The following is a 12052-nucleotide window of genomic DNA, read 5'->3' on the forward strand; positions in this document are numbered from 1 at the left end:
AGACGTTTCAGGCAGAGAGGAGGCCAAAAGTTGATTTTGTGAAAGTAAGCATAGTTTCAAAGATTTTCTTCAAAAAACTTCCTCAAGACAGTTGATTTCACAGTCTGATGTCATGTTCATGAATATCTGCAGCTTTCAGCACTTTCCTGCCTAGAGATGCATTTTCACTTTTTATGCTCTTAAAAGACGTTTCAGGCAGAGAGGAGGCCAAAAGTTGATTTTGTGAAAGTAAACATAGTTTCAAAGATTTTCTTCAAAAAACTACGTCAGCACAGTTGATTTAACAGTCTGATGTCATGTTCATGAATATCTGCAGCTTTCAGCACTTTCCTGCCTAGAGATGCATTTTCACTTTTTATGCTCTTAAAAGACGTTTCAGGCAGAGAGGAGGCCAAAAGTTGATTTTGTGAAAGTAAGCATAGTTTCAAAGATTTTCTTCAAAAAACTTCCTCAAGACAGTTGATTTCACAGTCTGATGTCATGTTCATGAATATCTGCAGCTTTCAGCACTTTCCTGCCTAGAGATGCATTTTCACTTTTTATGCTCTTAAAAGACGTTTCAGGCAGAGAGGAGGCCAAAAGTTGATTTTGTGAAAGTAAGCATAGTTTCAAAGATTTTCTTCAAAAAACTTCCTCAAGACAGTTGATTTCACAGTCTGATGTCATGTTCATGAATATCTGCAGCTTTCAGCACTTTCCTGCCTAGAGATGCATTTTCACTTTTTATGCTCTTAAAAGACATTTCAGGCAGAGAGGAGGCCAAAAGTTGATTTTGTGAAAGTAAACATAGTTTCAAAGATTTTCTTCAAAAAACTACGTCAGCACAGTTGATTTAACAGTCTGATGTCATGTTCATGAATATCTGCAGCTTTCAGCACTTTCCTGCCTAGAGATGCATTTTCACTTTTTATGCTCTTAAAAGACGTTTCAGGCAGAGAGGAGGCCAAAAGTTGATTTTGTGAAAGTAAGCATAGTTTCAAAGATTTTCTTCAAAAAACTTCCTCAAGACAGTTGATTTCACAGTCTGATGTCATGTTCATGAATATCTGCAGCTTTCAGCACTTTCCTGCCTAGAGATGCATTTTCACTTTTTATGCTCTTAAAAGACGTTTCAGGCAGAGAGGAGGCCAAAAGTTGATTTTGTGAAAGTAAGCATAGTTTCAAAGATTTTCTTCAAAAAACTTCCTCAAGACAGTTGATTTCACAGTCTGATGTCATGTTCATGAATATCTGCAGCTTTCAGCACTTTCCTGCCTAGAGATGCATTTTCACTTTTTATGCTCTTAAAAGACGTTTCAGGCAGAGAGGAGGCCAAAAGTTGATTTTGTGAAAGTAAGCATAGTTTCAAAGATTTTCTTCAAAAAACTTCCTCAAGACAGTTGATTTCACAGTCTGATGTCATGTTCATGAATATCTGCAGCTTTCAGCACTTTCCTGCCTAGAGATGCATTTTCACTTTTTATGCTCTTAAAAGACGTTTCAGGCAGAGAGGAGGCCAAAAGTTGATTTTGTGAAAGTAAACATAGTTTCAAAGATTTTCTTCAAAAAACTACGTCAGCACAGTTGATTTAACAGTCTGATGTCATGTTCATGAATATCTGCAGCTTTCAGCACTTTCCTGCCTAGAGATGCATTTTCACTTTTTATGCTCTTAAAAGACGTTTCAGGCAGAGAGGAGGCCAAAAGTTGATTTTGTGAAAGTAAGCATAGTTTCAAAGATTTTCTTCAAAAAACTTCCTCAAGACAGTTGATTTCACAGTCTGATGTCATGTTCATGAATATCTGCAGCTTTCAGCACTTTCCTGCCTAGAGATGCATTTTCACTTTTTATGCTCTTAAAAGACGTTTCAGGCAGAGAGGAGGCCAAAAGTTGATTTTGTGAAAGTAAGCATAGTTTCAAAGATTTTCTTCAAAAAACTTCCTCAAGACAGTTGATTTCACAGTCTGATGTCATGTTCATGAATATCTGCAGCTTTCAGCACTTTCCTGCCTAGAGATGCATTTTCACTTTTTATGCTCTTAAAAGACGTTTCAGGCAGAGAGGAGGCCAAAAGTTGATTTTGTGAAAGTAAGCATAGTTTCAAAGATTTTCTTCAAAAAACTTCCTCAAGACAGTTGATTTCACAGTCTGATGTCATGTTCATGAATATCTGCAGCTTTCAGCACTTTCCTGCCTAGAGATGCATTTTCACTTTTTATGCTCTTAAAAGACGTTTCAGGCAGAGAGGAGGCCAAAAGTTGATTTTGTGAAAGTAAACATAGTTTCAAAGATTTTCTTCAAAAAACTACGTCAGCACAGTTGATTTAACAGTCTGATGTCATGTTCATGAATATCTGCAGCTTTCAGCACTTTCCTGCCTAGAGATGCATTTTCACTTTTTATGCTCTTAAAAGACGTTTCAGGCAGAGAGGAGGCCAAAAGTTGATTTTGTGAAAGTAAGCATAGTTTCAAAGATTTTCTTCAAAAAACTTCCTCAAGACAGTTGATTTCACAGTCTGATGTCATGTTCATGAATATCTGCAGCTTTCAGCACTTTCCTGCCTAGAGATGCATTTTCACTTTTTATGCTCTTAAAAGACGTTTCAGGCAGAGAGGAGGCCAAAAGTTGATTTTGTGAAAGTAAGCATAGTTTCAAAGATTTTCTTCAAAAAACTTCCTCAAGACAGTTGATTTCACAGTCTGATGTCATGTTCATGAATATCTGCAGCTTTCAGCACTTTCCTGCCTAGAGATGCATTTTCACTTTTTATGCTCTTAAAAGACGTTTCAGGCAGAGAGGAGGCCAAAAGTTGATTTTGTGAAAGTAAGCATAGTTTCAAAGATTTTCTTCAAAAAACTTCCTCAAGACAGTTGATTTCACAGTCTGATGTCATGTTCATGAATATCTGCAGCTTTCAGCACTTTCCTGCCTAGAGATGCATTTTCACTTTTTATGCTCTTAAAAGACGTTTCAGGCAGAGAGGAGGCCAAAAGTTGATTTTGTGAAAGTAAACATAGTTTCAAAGATTTTCTTCAAAAAACTACGTCAGCACAGTTGATTTAACAGTCTGATGTCATGTTCATGAATATCTGCAGCTTTCAGCACTTTCCTGCCTAGAGATGCATTTTCACTTTTTATGCTCTTAAAAGACGTTTCAGGCAGAGAGGAGGCCAAAAGTTGATTTTGTGAAAGTAAGCATAGTTTCAAAGATTTTCTTCAAAAAACTTCCTCAAGACAGTTGATTTCACAGTCTGATGTCATGTTCATGAATATCTGCAGCTTTCAGCACTTTCCTGCCTAGAGATGCATTTTCACTTTTTATGCTCTTAAAAGACGTTTCAGGCAGAGAGGAGGCCAAAAGTTGATTTTGTGAAAGTAAGCATAGTTTCAAAGATTTTCTTCAAAAAACTTCCTCAAGACAGTTGATTTCACAGTCTGATGTCATGTTCATGAATATCTGCAGCTTTCAGCACTTTCCTGCCTAGAGATGCATTTTCACTTTTTATGCTCTTAAAAGACGTTTCAGGCAGAGAGGAGGCCAAAAGTTGATTTTGTGAAAGTAAGCATAGTTTCAAAGGTTTTCTTCAAAAAACTTCCTCAAGACAGTTGATTTCACAGTCTGATGTCATGTTCATGAATATCTGCAGCTTTCAGCACTTTCCTGCCTAGAGATGCATTTTCACTTTTTATGCTCTTAAAAGACGTTTCAGGCAGAGAGGAGGCCAAAAGTTGATTTTGTGAAAGTAAACATAGTTTCAAAGATTTTCTTCAAAAAACTACGTCAGCACAGTTGATTTAACAGTCTGATGTCATGTTCATGAATATCTGCAGCTTTCAGCACTTTCCTGCCTAGAGATGCATTTTCACTTTTTATGCTCTTAAAAGACGTTTCAGGCAGAGAGGAGGCCAAAAGTTGATTTTGTGAAAGTAAGCATAGTTTCAAAGATTTTCTTCAAAAAACTTCCTCAAGACAGTTGATTTCACAGTCTGATGTCATGTTCATGAATATCTGCAGCTTTCAGCACTTTCCTGCCTAGAGATGCATTTTCACTTTTTATGCTCTTAAAAGACGTTTCAGGCAGAGAGGAGGCCAAAAGTTGATTTTGTGAAAGTAAACATAGTTTCAAAGATTTTCTTCAAAAAACTTCCTCAAGACAGTTGATTTCACAGTCTGATGTCATGTTCATGAATATCTGCAGCTTTCAGCACTTTCCTGCCTAGAGATGCATTTTCACTTTTTATGCTCTTAAAAGACGTTTCAGGCAGAGAGGAGGCCAAAAGTTGATTTTGTGAAAGTAAGCATAGTTTCAAAGATTTTCTTCAAAAAACTTCCTCAAGACAGTTGATTTCACAGTCTGATGTCATGTTCATGAATATCTGCAGCTTTCAGCACTTTCCTGCCTAGAGATGCATTTTCACTTTTTATGCTCTTAAAAGACGTTTCAGGCAGAGAGGAGGCCAAAAGTTGATTTTGTGAAAGTAAGCATAGTTTCAAAGATTTTCTTCAAAAAACTTCCTCAAGACAGTTGATTTCACAGTCTGATGTCATGTTCATGAATATCTGCAGCTTTCAGCACTTTCCTGCCTAGAGATGCATTTTCACTTTTTATGCTCTTAAAAGACGTTTCAGGCAGAGAGGAGGCCAAAAGTTGATTTTGTGAAAGTAAGCATAGTTTCAAAGATTTTCTTCAAAAAACTTCCTCAAGACAGTTGATTTCACAGTCTGATGTCATGTTCATGAATATCTGCAGCTTTCAGCACTTTCCTGCCTAGAGATGCATTTTCACTTTTTATGCTCTTAAAAGACGTTTCAGGCAGAGAGGAGGCCAAAAGTTGATTTTGTGAAAGTAAACATAGTTTCAAAGATTTTCTTCAAAAAACTACGTCAGCACAGTTGATTTAACAGTCTGATGTCATGTTCATGAATATCTGCAGCTTTCAGCACTTTCCTGCCTAGAGATGCATTTTCACTTTTTATGCTCTTAAAAGACGTTTCAGGCAGAGAGGAGGCCAAAAGTTGATTTTGTGAAAGTAAGCATAGTTTCAAAGATTTTCTTCAAAAAACTTCCTCAAGACAGTTGATTTCACAGTCTGATGTCATGTTCATGAATATCTGCAGCTTTCAGCACTTTCCTGCCTAGAGATGCATTTTCACTTTTTATGCTCTTAAAAGACGTTTCAGGCAGAGAGGAGGCCAAAAGTTGATTTTGTGAAAGTAAACATAGTTTCAAAGATTTTCTTCAAAAAACTTCCTCAAGACAGTTGATTTCACAGTCTGATGTCATGTTCATGAATATCTGCAGCTTTCAGCACTTTCCTGCCTAGAGATGCATTTTCACTTTTTATGCTCTTAAAAGACGTTTCAGGCAGAGAGGAGGCCAAAAGTTGATTTTGTGAAAGTAAACATAGTTTCAAAGATTTTCTTCAAAAAACTACGTCAGCACAGTTGATTTAACAGTCTGATGTCATGTTCATGAATATCTGCAGCTTTCAGCACTTTCCTGCCTAGAGATGCATTTTCACTTTTTATGCTCTTAAAAGACGTTTCAGGCAGAGAGGAGGCCAAAAGTTGATTTTGTGAAAGTAAGCATAGTTTCAAAGATTTTCTTCAAAAAACTTCCTCAAGACAGTTGATTTCACAGTCTGATGTCATGTTCATGAATATCTGCAGCTTTCAGCACTTTCCTGCCTAGAGATGCATTTTCACTTTTTATGCTCTTAAAAGACGTTTCAGGCAGAGAGGAGGCCAAAAGTTGATTTTGTGAAAGTAAGCATAGTTTCAAAGATTTTCTTCAAAAAACTTCCTCAAGACAGTTGATTTCACAGTCTGATGTCATGTTCATGAATATCTGCAGCTTTCAGCACTTTCCTGCCTAGAGATGCATTTTCAATTTTTATGCTCTTAAAAGACGTTTCAGGCAGAGAGGAGGCCAAAAGTTGATTTTGTGAAAGTAAGCATAGTTTCAAAGATTTTCTTCAAAAAACTTCCTCAAGACAGTTGATTTCACAGTCTGATGTCATGTTCATGAATATCTGCAGCTTTCAGCACTTTCCTGCCTAGAGATGCATTTTCACTTTTTATGCTCTTAAAAGACGTTTCAGGCAGAGAGGAGGCCAAAAGTTGATTTTGTGAAAGTAAGCATAGTTTCAAAGATTTTCTTCAAAAAACTTCCTCAAGACAGTTGATTTCACAGTCTGATGTCATGTTCATGAATATCTGCAGCTTTCAGCACTTTCCTGCCTAGAGATGCATTTTCACTTTTTATGCTCTTAAAAGACGTTTCAGGCAGAGAGGAGGCCAAAAGTTGATTTTGTGAAAGTAAACATAGTTTCAAAGATTTTCTTCAAAAAACTACGTCAGCACAGTTGATTTAACAGTCTGATGTCATGTTCATGAATATCTGCAGCTTTCAGCACTTTCCTGCCTAGAGATGCATTTTCACTTTTTATGCTCTTAAAAGACGTTTCAGGCAGAGAGGAGGCCAAAAGTTGATTTTGTGAAAGTAAGCATAGTTTCAAAGATTTTCTTCAAAAAACTTCCTCAAGACAGTTGATTTCACAGTCTGATGTCATGTTCATGAATATCTGCAGCTTTCAGCACTTTCCTGCCTAGAGATGCATTTTCACTTTTTATGCTCTTAAAAGACGTTTCAGGCAGAGAGGAGGCCAAAAGTTGATTTTGTGAAAGTAAGCATAGTTTCAAAGATTTTCTTCAAAAAAGTGGATTTTGTGAAAGTAAACATAGTTTCAAAGATTTTCTTCTAAAAAGTGGATTTTGTGAAAGTAAACATAGTTTCAAAGGTTTTCTTCAAAAAACTGGCTCAGGGCAGTTCAGTTTCATGATGTTTTCATTAGAACCTGATGATTACCCACCTTTACTGGTTTACGGTACATTCTCAGCCTTTTATGCTCTTAAAAGACGTTTCAGGCAGAGAGGAGGCCAAAAGTTGATTTTGTGAAAGTAAGCATAGTTTCAAAGATTTTCTTCAAAAAAGTGGATTTTGTGAAAGTAAACATAGTTTCAAAGATTTTCTTCTAAAAAGTGGATTTTGTGAAAGTAAACATAGTTTCAAAGGTTTTCTTCAAAAAACTGGCTCAGGGCAGTTCAGTTTCATGATGTTTTCATTAGAACCTGATGATTACCCACCTTTACTGGTTTACGGTACATTCTCAGCCTTTTATGCTCTTAAAATACGTTTCAGGCTTGGAAGAGGCCAAAAGTGGATTTTGTGAAAGTCAACATAGTTTCAGAAAACTGGCTCAGGGCAGTTGATTTCACTGTTTCATGATGTTTTCATTACAACCTGCTTACCCACCTTTACTGGTTTACGGTACATTCTCAGCCTTTTATGCTCTTAAAATACGTTTCAGGCTTGGAAGAGGCCAAAAGTGGATTTTGTGAAAGTAAACATAGTTTCAAAAAACTGGCTTAGGGCAGTTGATTTCACTGTTTCATGATGTTTTCGATAGAAACTGATTCTTACACACCTTTATTGGTTCACGGTACATTCTTAGCCTTTTATGCTCTTAAAATACGTTTCAGGCTTGGAAGAAAAAAAAAAAGTGGATTTTGTGGCAGTCAAAATACTTTCAAAGGTTTTCATCAAAAAACTGGCTCAGGGCAGTTCAGTTTCATGATGTTTTCATTAGAACCTGATGACCTTTACTGGTTTAATGTAGCCTTTTATGCTCTTAAAATACGTTTCAGACTTGGATGAGGCCAAAAGTGGATTTTGTGAAAGTCAACATAGTTTCAAGGATGTTCTTCAAAACACTGGCTCAGGGCAGTTGATTTCATTGTTTCATGATGTTTTCATTAGAACCTGATGCGTACCCACCTTTACTGGTTTAATGTAGCCTTTTATGTTCTTAAAATACGTTTCAGGCTTGAAAGAGGCCAAAAGTGGATTTTGTGAAAGTAAACATAGTTTTAAAAAACTGGCTTAGGGCAGTTGATTTCACTGTTTCATGATGTTTTCATTACAACCTGCTTACTCACCTTTACTGGTTTACGGTACATTCTCAGCCTTTTATGCTCTTAAAATACGTTTCAGGCTTGGAAGAGGCCAAAAGTGGATTTTGTGAAAGTCAACATAGTTTCAAGGATGTTCTTTAAAAAACTGGCTCAGGGCAGTTGATTTCATTGTTTCATGATGTTTTCATGAGAACCTGATGCGTACCCACCTTTACTGGTTTAATGTAGCCTTTTATGCTCTTAAAATACGTTTCAGGCTTGAAAGAGGCCAAAAGTGGATTTTGTGAAAGTCAACATAGTTTCAGAAAACTGGCTCAGGGCAGTTGATTTCACTGTTTCATGATGTTTTCATTACAACCTGCTTACCCACCTTTACTGGTTTACGGTACATTCTCAGCCTTTTATGCTCTTAAAATACGTTTCAGGCTTGGAAGAGGCCAAAAGTGCATTTTCTTAAAGTCAACATAGTTTCAAAAAACTGGCTTAGGGCAGTTGATTTCACTGTTTCATGATGTTTTCGATAGAAACTGATTCTTACCCACCTTTACTGGTTTACGGTACATTCTCAGCCTTTTCTGCTCTTAAAATACGTTTCAGGCTTGGAAGAGGCCAAAAGTGGATTTTGTGAAAGTAAACATAGTTTCAAGGATGTTCTTCAAAACACTGGCCCAGGGCAGTTGATTTCATTGTTTCATGATGTTTTCATTAGAACCTGATGCGTACCCACCTTTACTGGTTTAATGTAGCCTCTTATGTTGTTAAAATACGTTTCAGGCTTGAAAGAGGCCAAAAGTGGATTTTGTGAAAGTAAACATAGTTTCAAAAAACTGGCTTAGGGCAGTTGATTTCACTCTTTCATGATGTTTTCATTACAACCTGCTTACCCACCTTTACTGGTTTACGGTACATTCTCAGCCTTTTATGCTCTTAAAATACGTTTCAGGCTTGGAAGAGGCCAAAAGTGGATTTTGTGAAAGTCAACATAGTTTCAAAAAACTGGCTTAGGGCAGTTGATTTCACTCTTTCATGATGTTTTCATTACAACCTGCTTACCCACCTTTACTGGTTTACGGTACATTCTCAGCCTTTTATGCTCTTAAAATACGTTTCAGGCTTGGAAGAGGCCAAAAGTGGATTTTGTGAAAGTCAACATAGTTTCAAGGATGTTCTTTAAAAAACTGGCTCAGGGCAGTTGATTTCATTGTTTCATGATGTTTTCATTAGAACCTGATGCGTACCCACCTTTACTGGTTTAATGTAGCCTTTTATGCTCTTAAAATATGTTTCAGGCTTGAAAGAGGCCAAAAGTGGATTTTGTGAAAGTCAACATAGTTTCAGAAAACTGGCTCAGGGCAGTTGATTTCACTGTTTCATGATGTTTTCATTACAACCTGCTTACCCACCTTTACTGGTTTACGGTACATTCTCAGCCTTTTATGCTCTTAAAATACGTTTCAGGCTTGGAAGAGGCCAAAAGTGGATTTTGTGAAAGTAAACATAGTTTCAAAAAACTGGCTTAGGGCAGTTGATTTCACTGTTTCATGATGTTTTCGATAGAAACTGATTCTTACACACCTTTATTGGTTCACGGTACATTCTTAGCCTTTTATGCTCTTAAAATACGTTTCAGGCTTGGAAGAAAAAAAAAAAGTGGATTTTGTGGCAGTCAAAATACTTTCAAAGGTTTTCATCAAAAAACTGGCTCAGGGCATTTCAGTTTCATGATGTTTTCATTAGAACCTGATGATTACCCACCTTTACTAGTTTAATGTAGCCTTTTATGCTCTTAAAATACGTTTCAGGCTTGGAAGAGGCCAAAAGTGCATTTTGTGAAAGTCAACATAGTTTCAAGGATGTTCTTTAAAAAACTGGCTCAGGGCAGTTGATTTCATTGTTTCATGATGTTTTCATTACAACCTGCTTACTCACCTTTACTGGTTTACGGTACATTCTCAGCCTTTTATGCTCTTAAAATACGTTTCAGGCTTGGAAGAGGCCAAAAGTGGATTTTGTGAAAGTCAACATAGTTTCAAGGATGTTCTTCAAAAAACTGGCTCAGGGCAGTTCAGTTTCATGATGTTTTCATTAGAACCTGATGATTACCCACCTTTACTGGTTTACGGTACATTATCAGCCTTTTATGCTCTTAAAATACGTTTGAGGCTTGGAAGAGGCCAAAAGTGGATTTTGTAAAAGTAAACATAGTTTCAGAAAACTGGCTCAGGGCAGTTGATTTCACTGTTTCATGATGTTTTCATTACAACCTGCTTACCCACCTTTACTAGTTTACGGTACATTCTCAGCCTTTTCTGCTCTTAAAATACGTTTCAGGCTTGGAAGAGGCCAAAAGTGGATTTTGTGAAAGTAAACATAGTTTCAAGGATGTTCTTCAAAAAACTGGCTCAGGGCAGTTCAGTTTCATGATGTTTTCATTAGAACCTGATGATTACCCACCTTTACTGGTTTACGGTACATTATCAGCCTTTTATGCTCTTAAAATACGTTTGAGGCTTGGAAGAGGCCAAAAGTGGATTTTGTAAAAGTAAACATAGTTTCAGAAAACTGGCTCAGGGCAGTTGATTTCACTGTTTCATGATGTTTTCATTACAACCTGCTTACCCACCTTTACTAGTTTACGGTACATTCTCAGCCTTTTCTGCTCTTAAAATACGTTTCAGGCTTGGAAGAGGCCAAAAGTGGATTTTCTTAAAGTCAACATAGTTTCAAAAAACTGGCTTAGGGCAGTTGATTTCACTGTTTCATGATGTTTTCGATAGAAACTGATTCTTACCCACCTTTACTGGTTTACGGTACATTCTCAGCCTTTTCTGCTCTTAAAATACGTTTCAGGCTTGGAAGAGGCCAAAAGTGGATTTTGTGAAAGTAAACATAGTTTCAAGGATGTTCTTCAAAACACTGGCCCAGGGCAGTTGATTTCATTGTTTCATGATGTTTTCATTAGAACCTGATGCGTACCCACCTTTACTGGTTTAATGTAGCCTCTTATGTTGTTAAAATACGTTTCAGGCTTGAAAGAGGCCAAAAGTGGATTTTGTGAAAGTAAACATAGTTTCAAAAAACTGGCTTAGGGCAGTTGATTTCACTCTTTCATGATGTTTTCATTACAACCTGCTTACCCACCTTTACTGGTTTACGGTACATTCTCAGCCTTTTATGCTCTTAAAATACGTTTCAGGCTTGGAAGAGGCCAAAAGTGGATTTTGTGAAAGTCAACATAGTTTCAAAAAACTGGCTTAGGGCAGTTGATTTCACTCTTTCATGATGTTTTCATTACAACCTGCTTACCCACCTTTACTGGTTTACGGTACATTCTCAGCCTTTTATGCTCTTAAAATACGTTTCAGGCTTGGAAGAGGCCAAAAGTGGATTTTGTGAAAGTCAACATAGTTTCAAGGATGTTCTTTAAAAAACTGGCTCAGGGCAGTTGATTTCATTGTTTCATGATGTTTTCATTAGAACCTGATGCGTACCCACCTTTACTGGTTTAATGTAGCCTTTTATGCTCTTAAAATATGTTTCAGGCTTGAAAGAGGCCAAAAGTGGATTTTGTGAAAGTCAACATAGTTTCAGAAAACTGGCTCAGGGCAGTTGATTTCACTGTTTCATGATGTTTTCATTACAACCTGCTTACCCACCTTTACTGGTTTACGGTACATTCTCAGCCTTTTATGCTCTTAAAATACGTTTCAGGCTTGGAAGAGGCCAAAAGTGGATTTTGTGAAAGTAAACATAGTTTCAAAAAACTGGCTTAGGGCAGTTGATTTCACTGTTTCATGATGTTTTCGATAGAAACTGATTCTTACACACCTTTATTGGTTCACGGTACATTCTTAGCCTTTTATGCTCTTAAAATACGTTTCAGGCTTGGAAGAAAAAAAAAAAGTGGATTTTGTGGCAGTCAAAATACTTTCAAAGGTTTTCATCAAAAAACTGGCTCAGGGCATTTCAGTTTCATGATGTTTTCATTAGAACCTGATGATTACCCACCTTTACTAGTTTAATGTAGCCTTTTATGCTCTTAAAATACGTTTCAGGCTTGGAAGAGGCCAAAAGTGCATTTTGTGAAAGTCAACAT

Source organism: Anarhichas minor, unplaced genomic scaffold, assembly GCF_050575085.1.
Source record: "Anarhichas minor isolate MPS153535 unplaced genomic scaffold, ASM5057508v1 ptg000009l, whole genome shotgun sequence".
Taxonomy (NCBI): domain Eukaryota; kingdom Metazoa; phylum Chordata; class Actinopteri; order Perciformes; family Anarhichadidae; genus Anarhichas; species Anarhichas minor.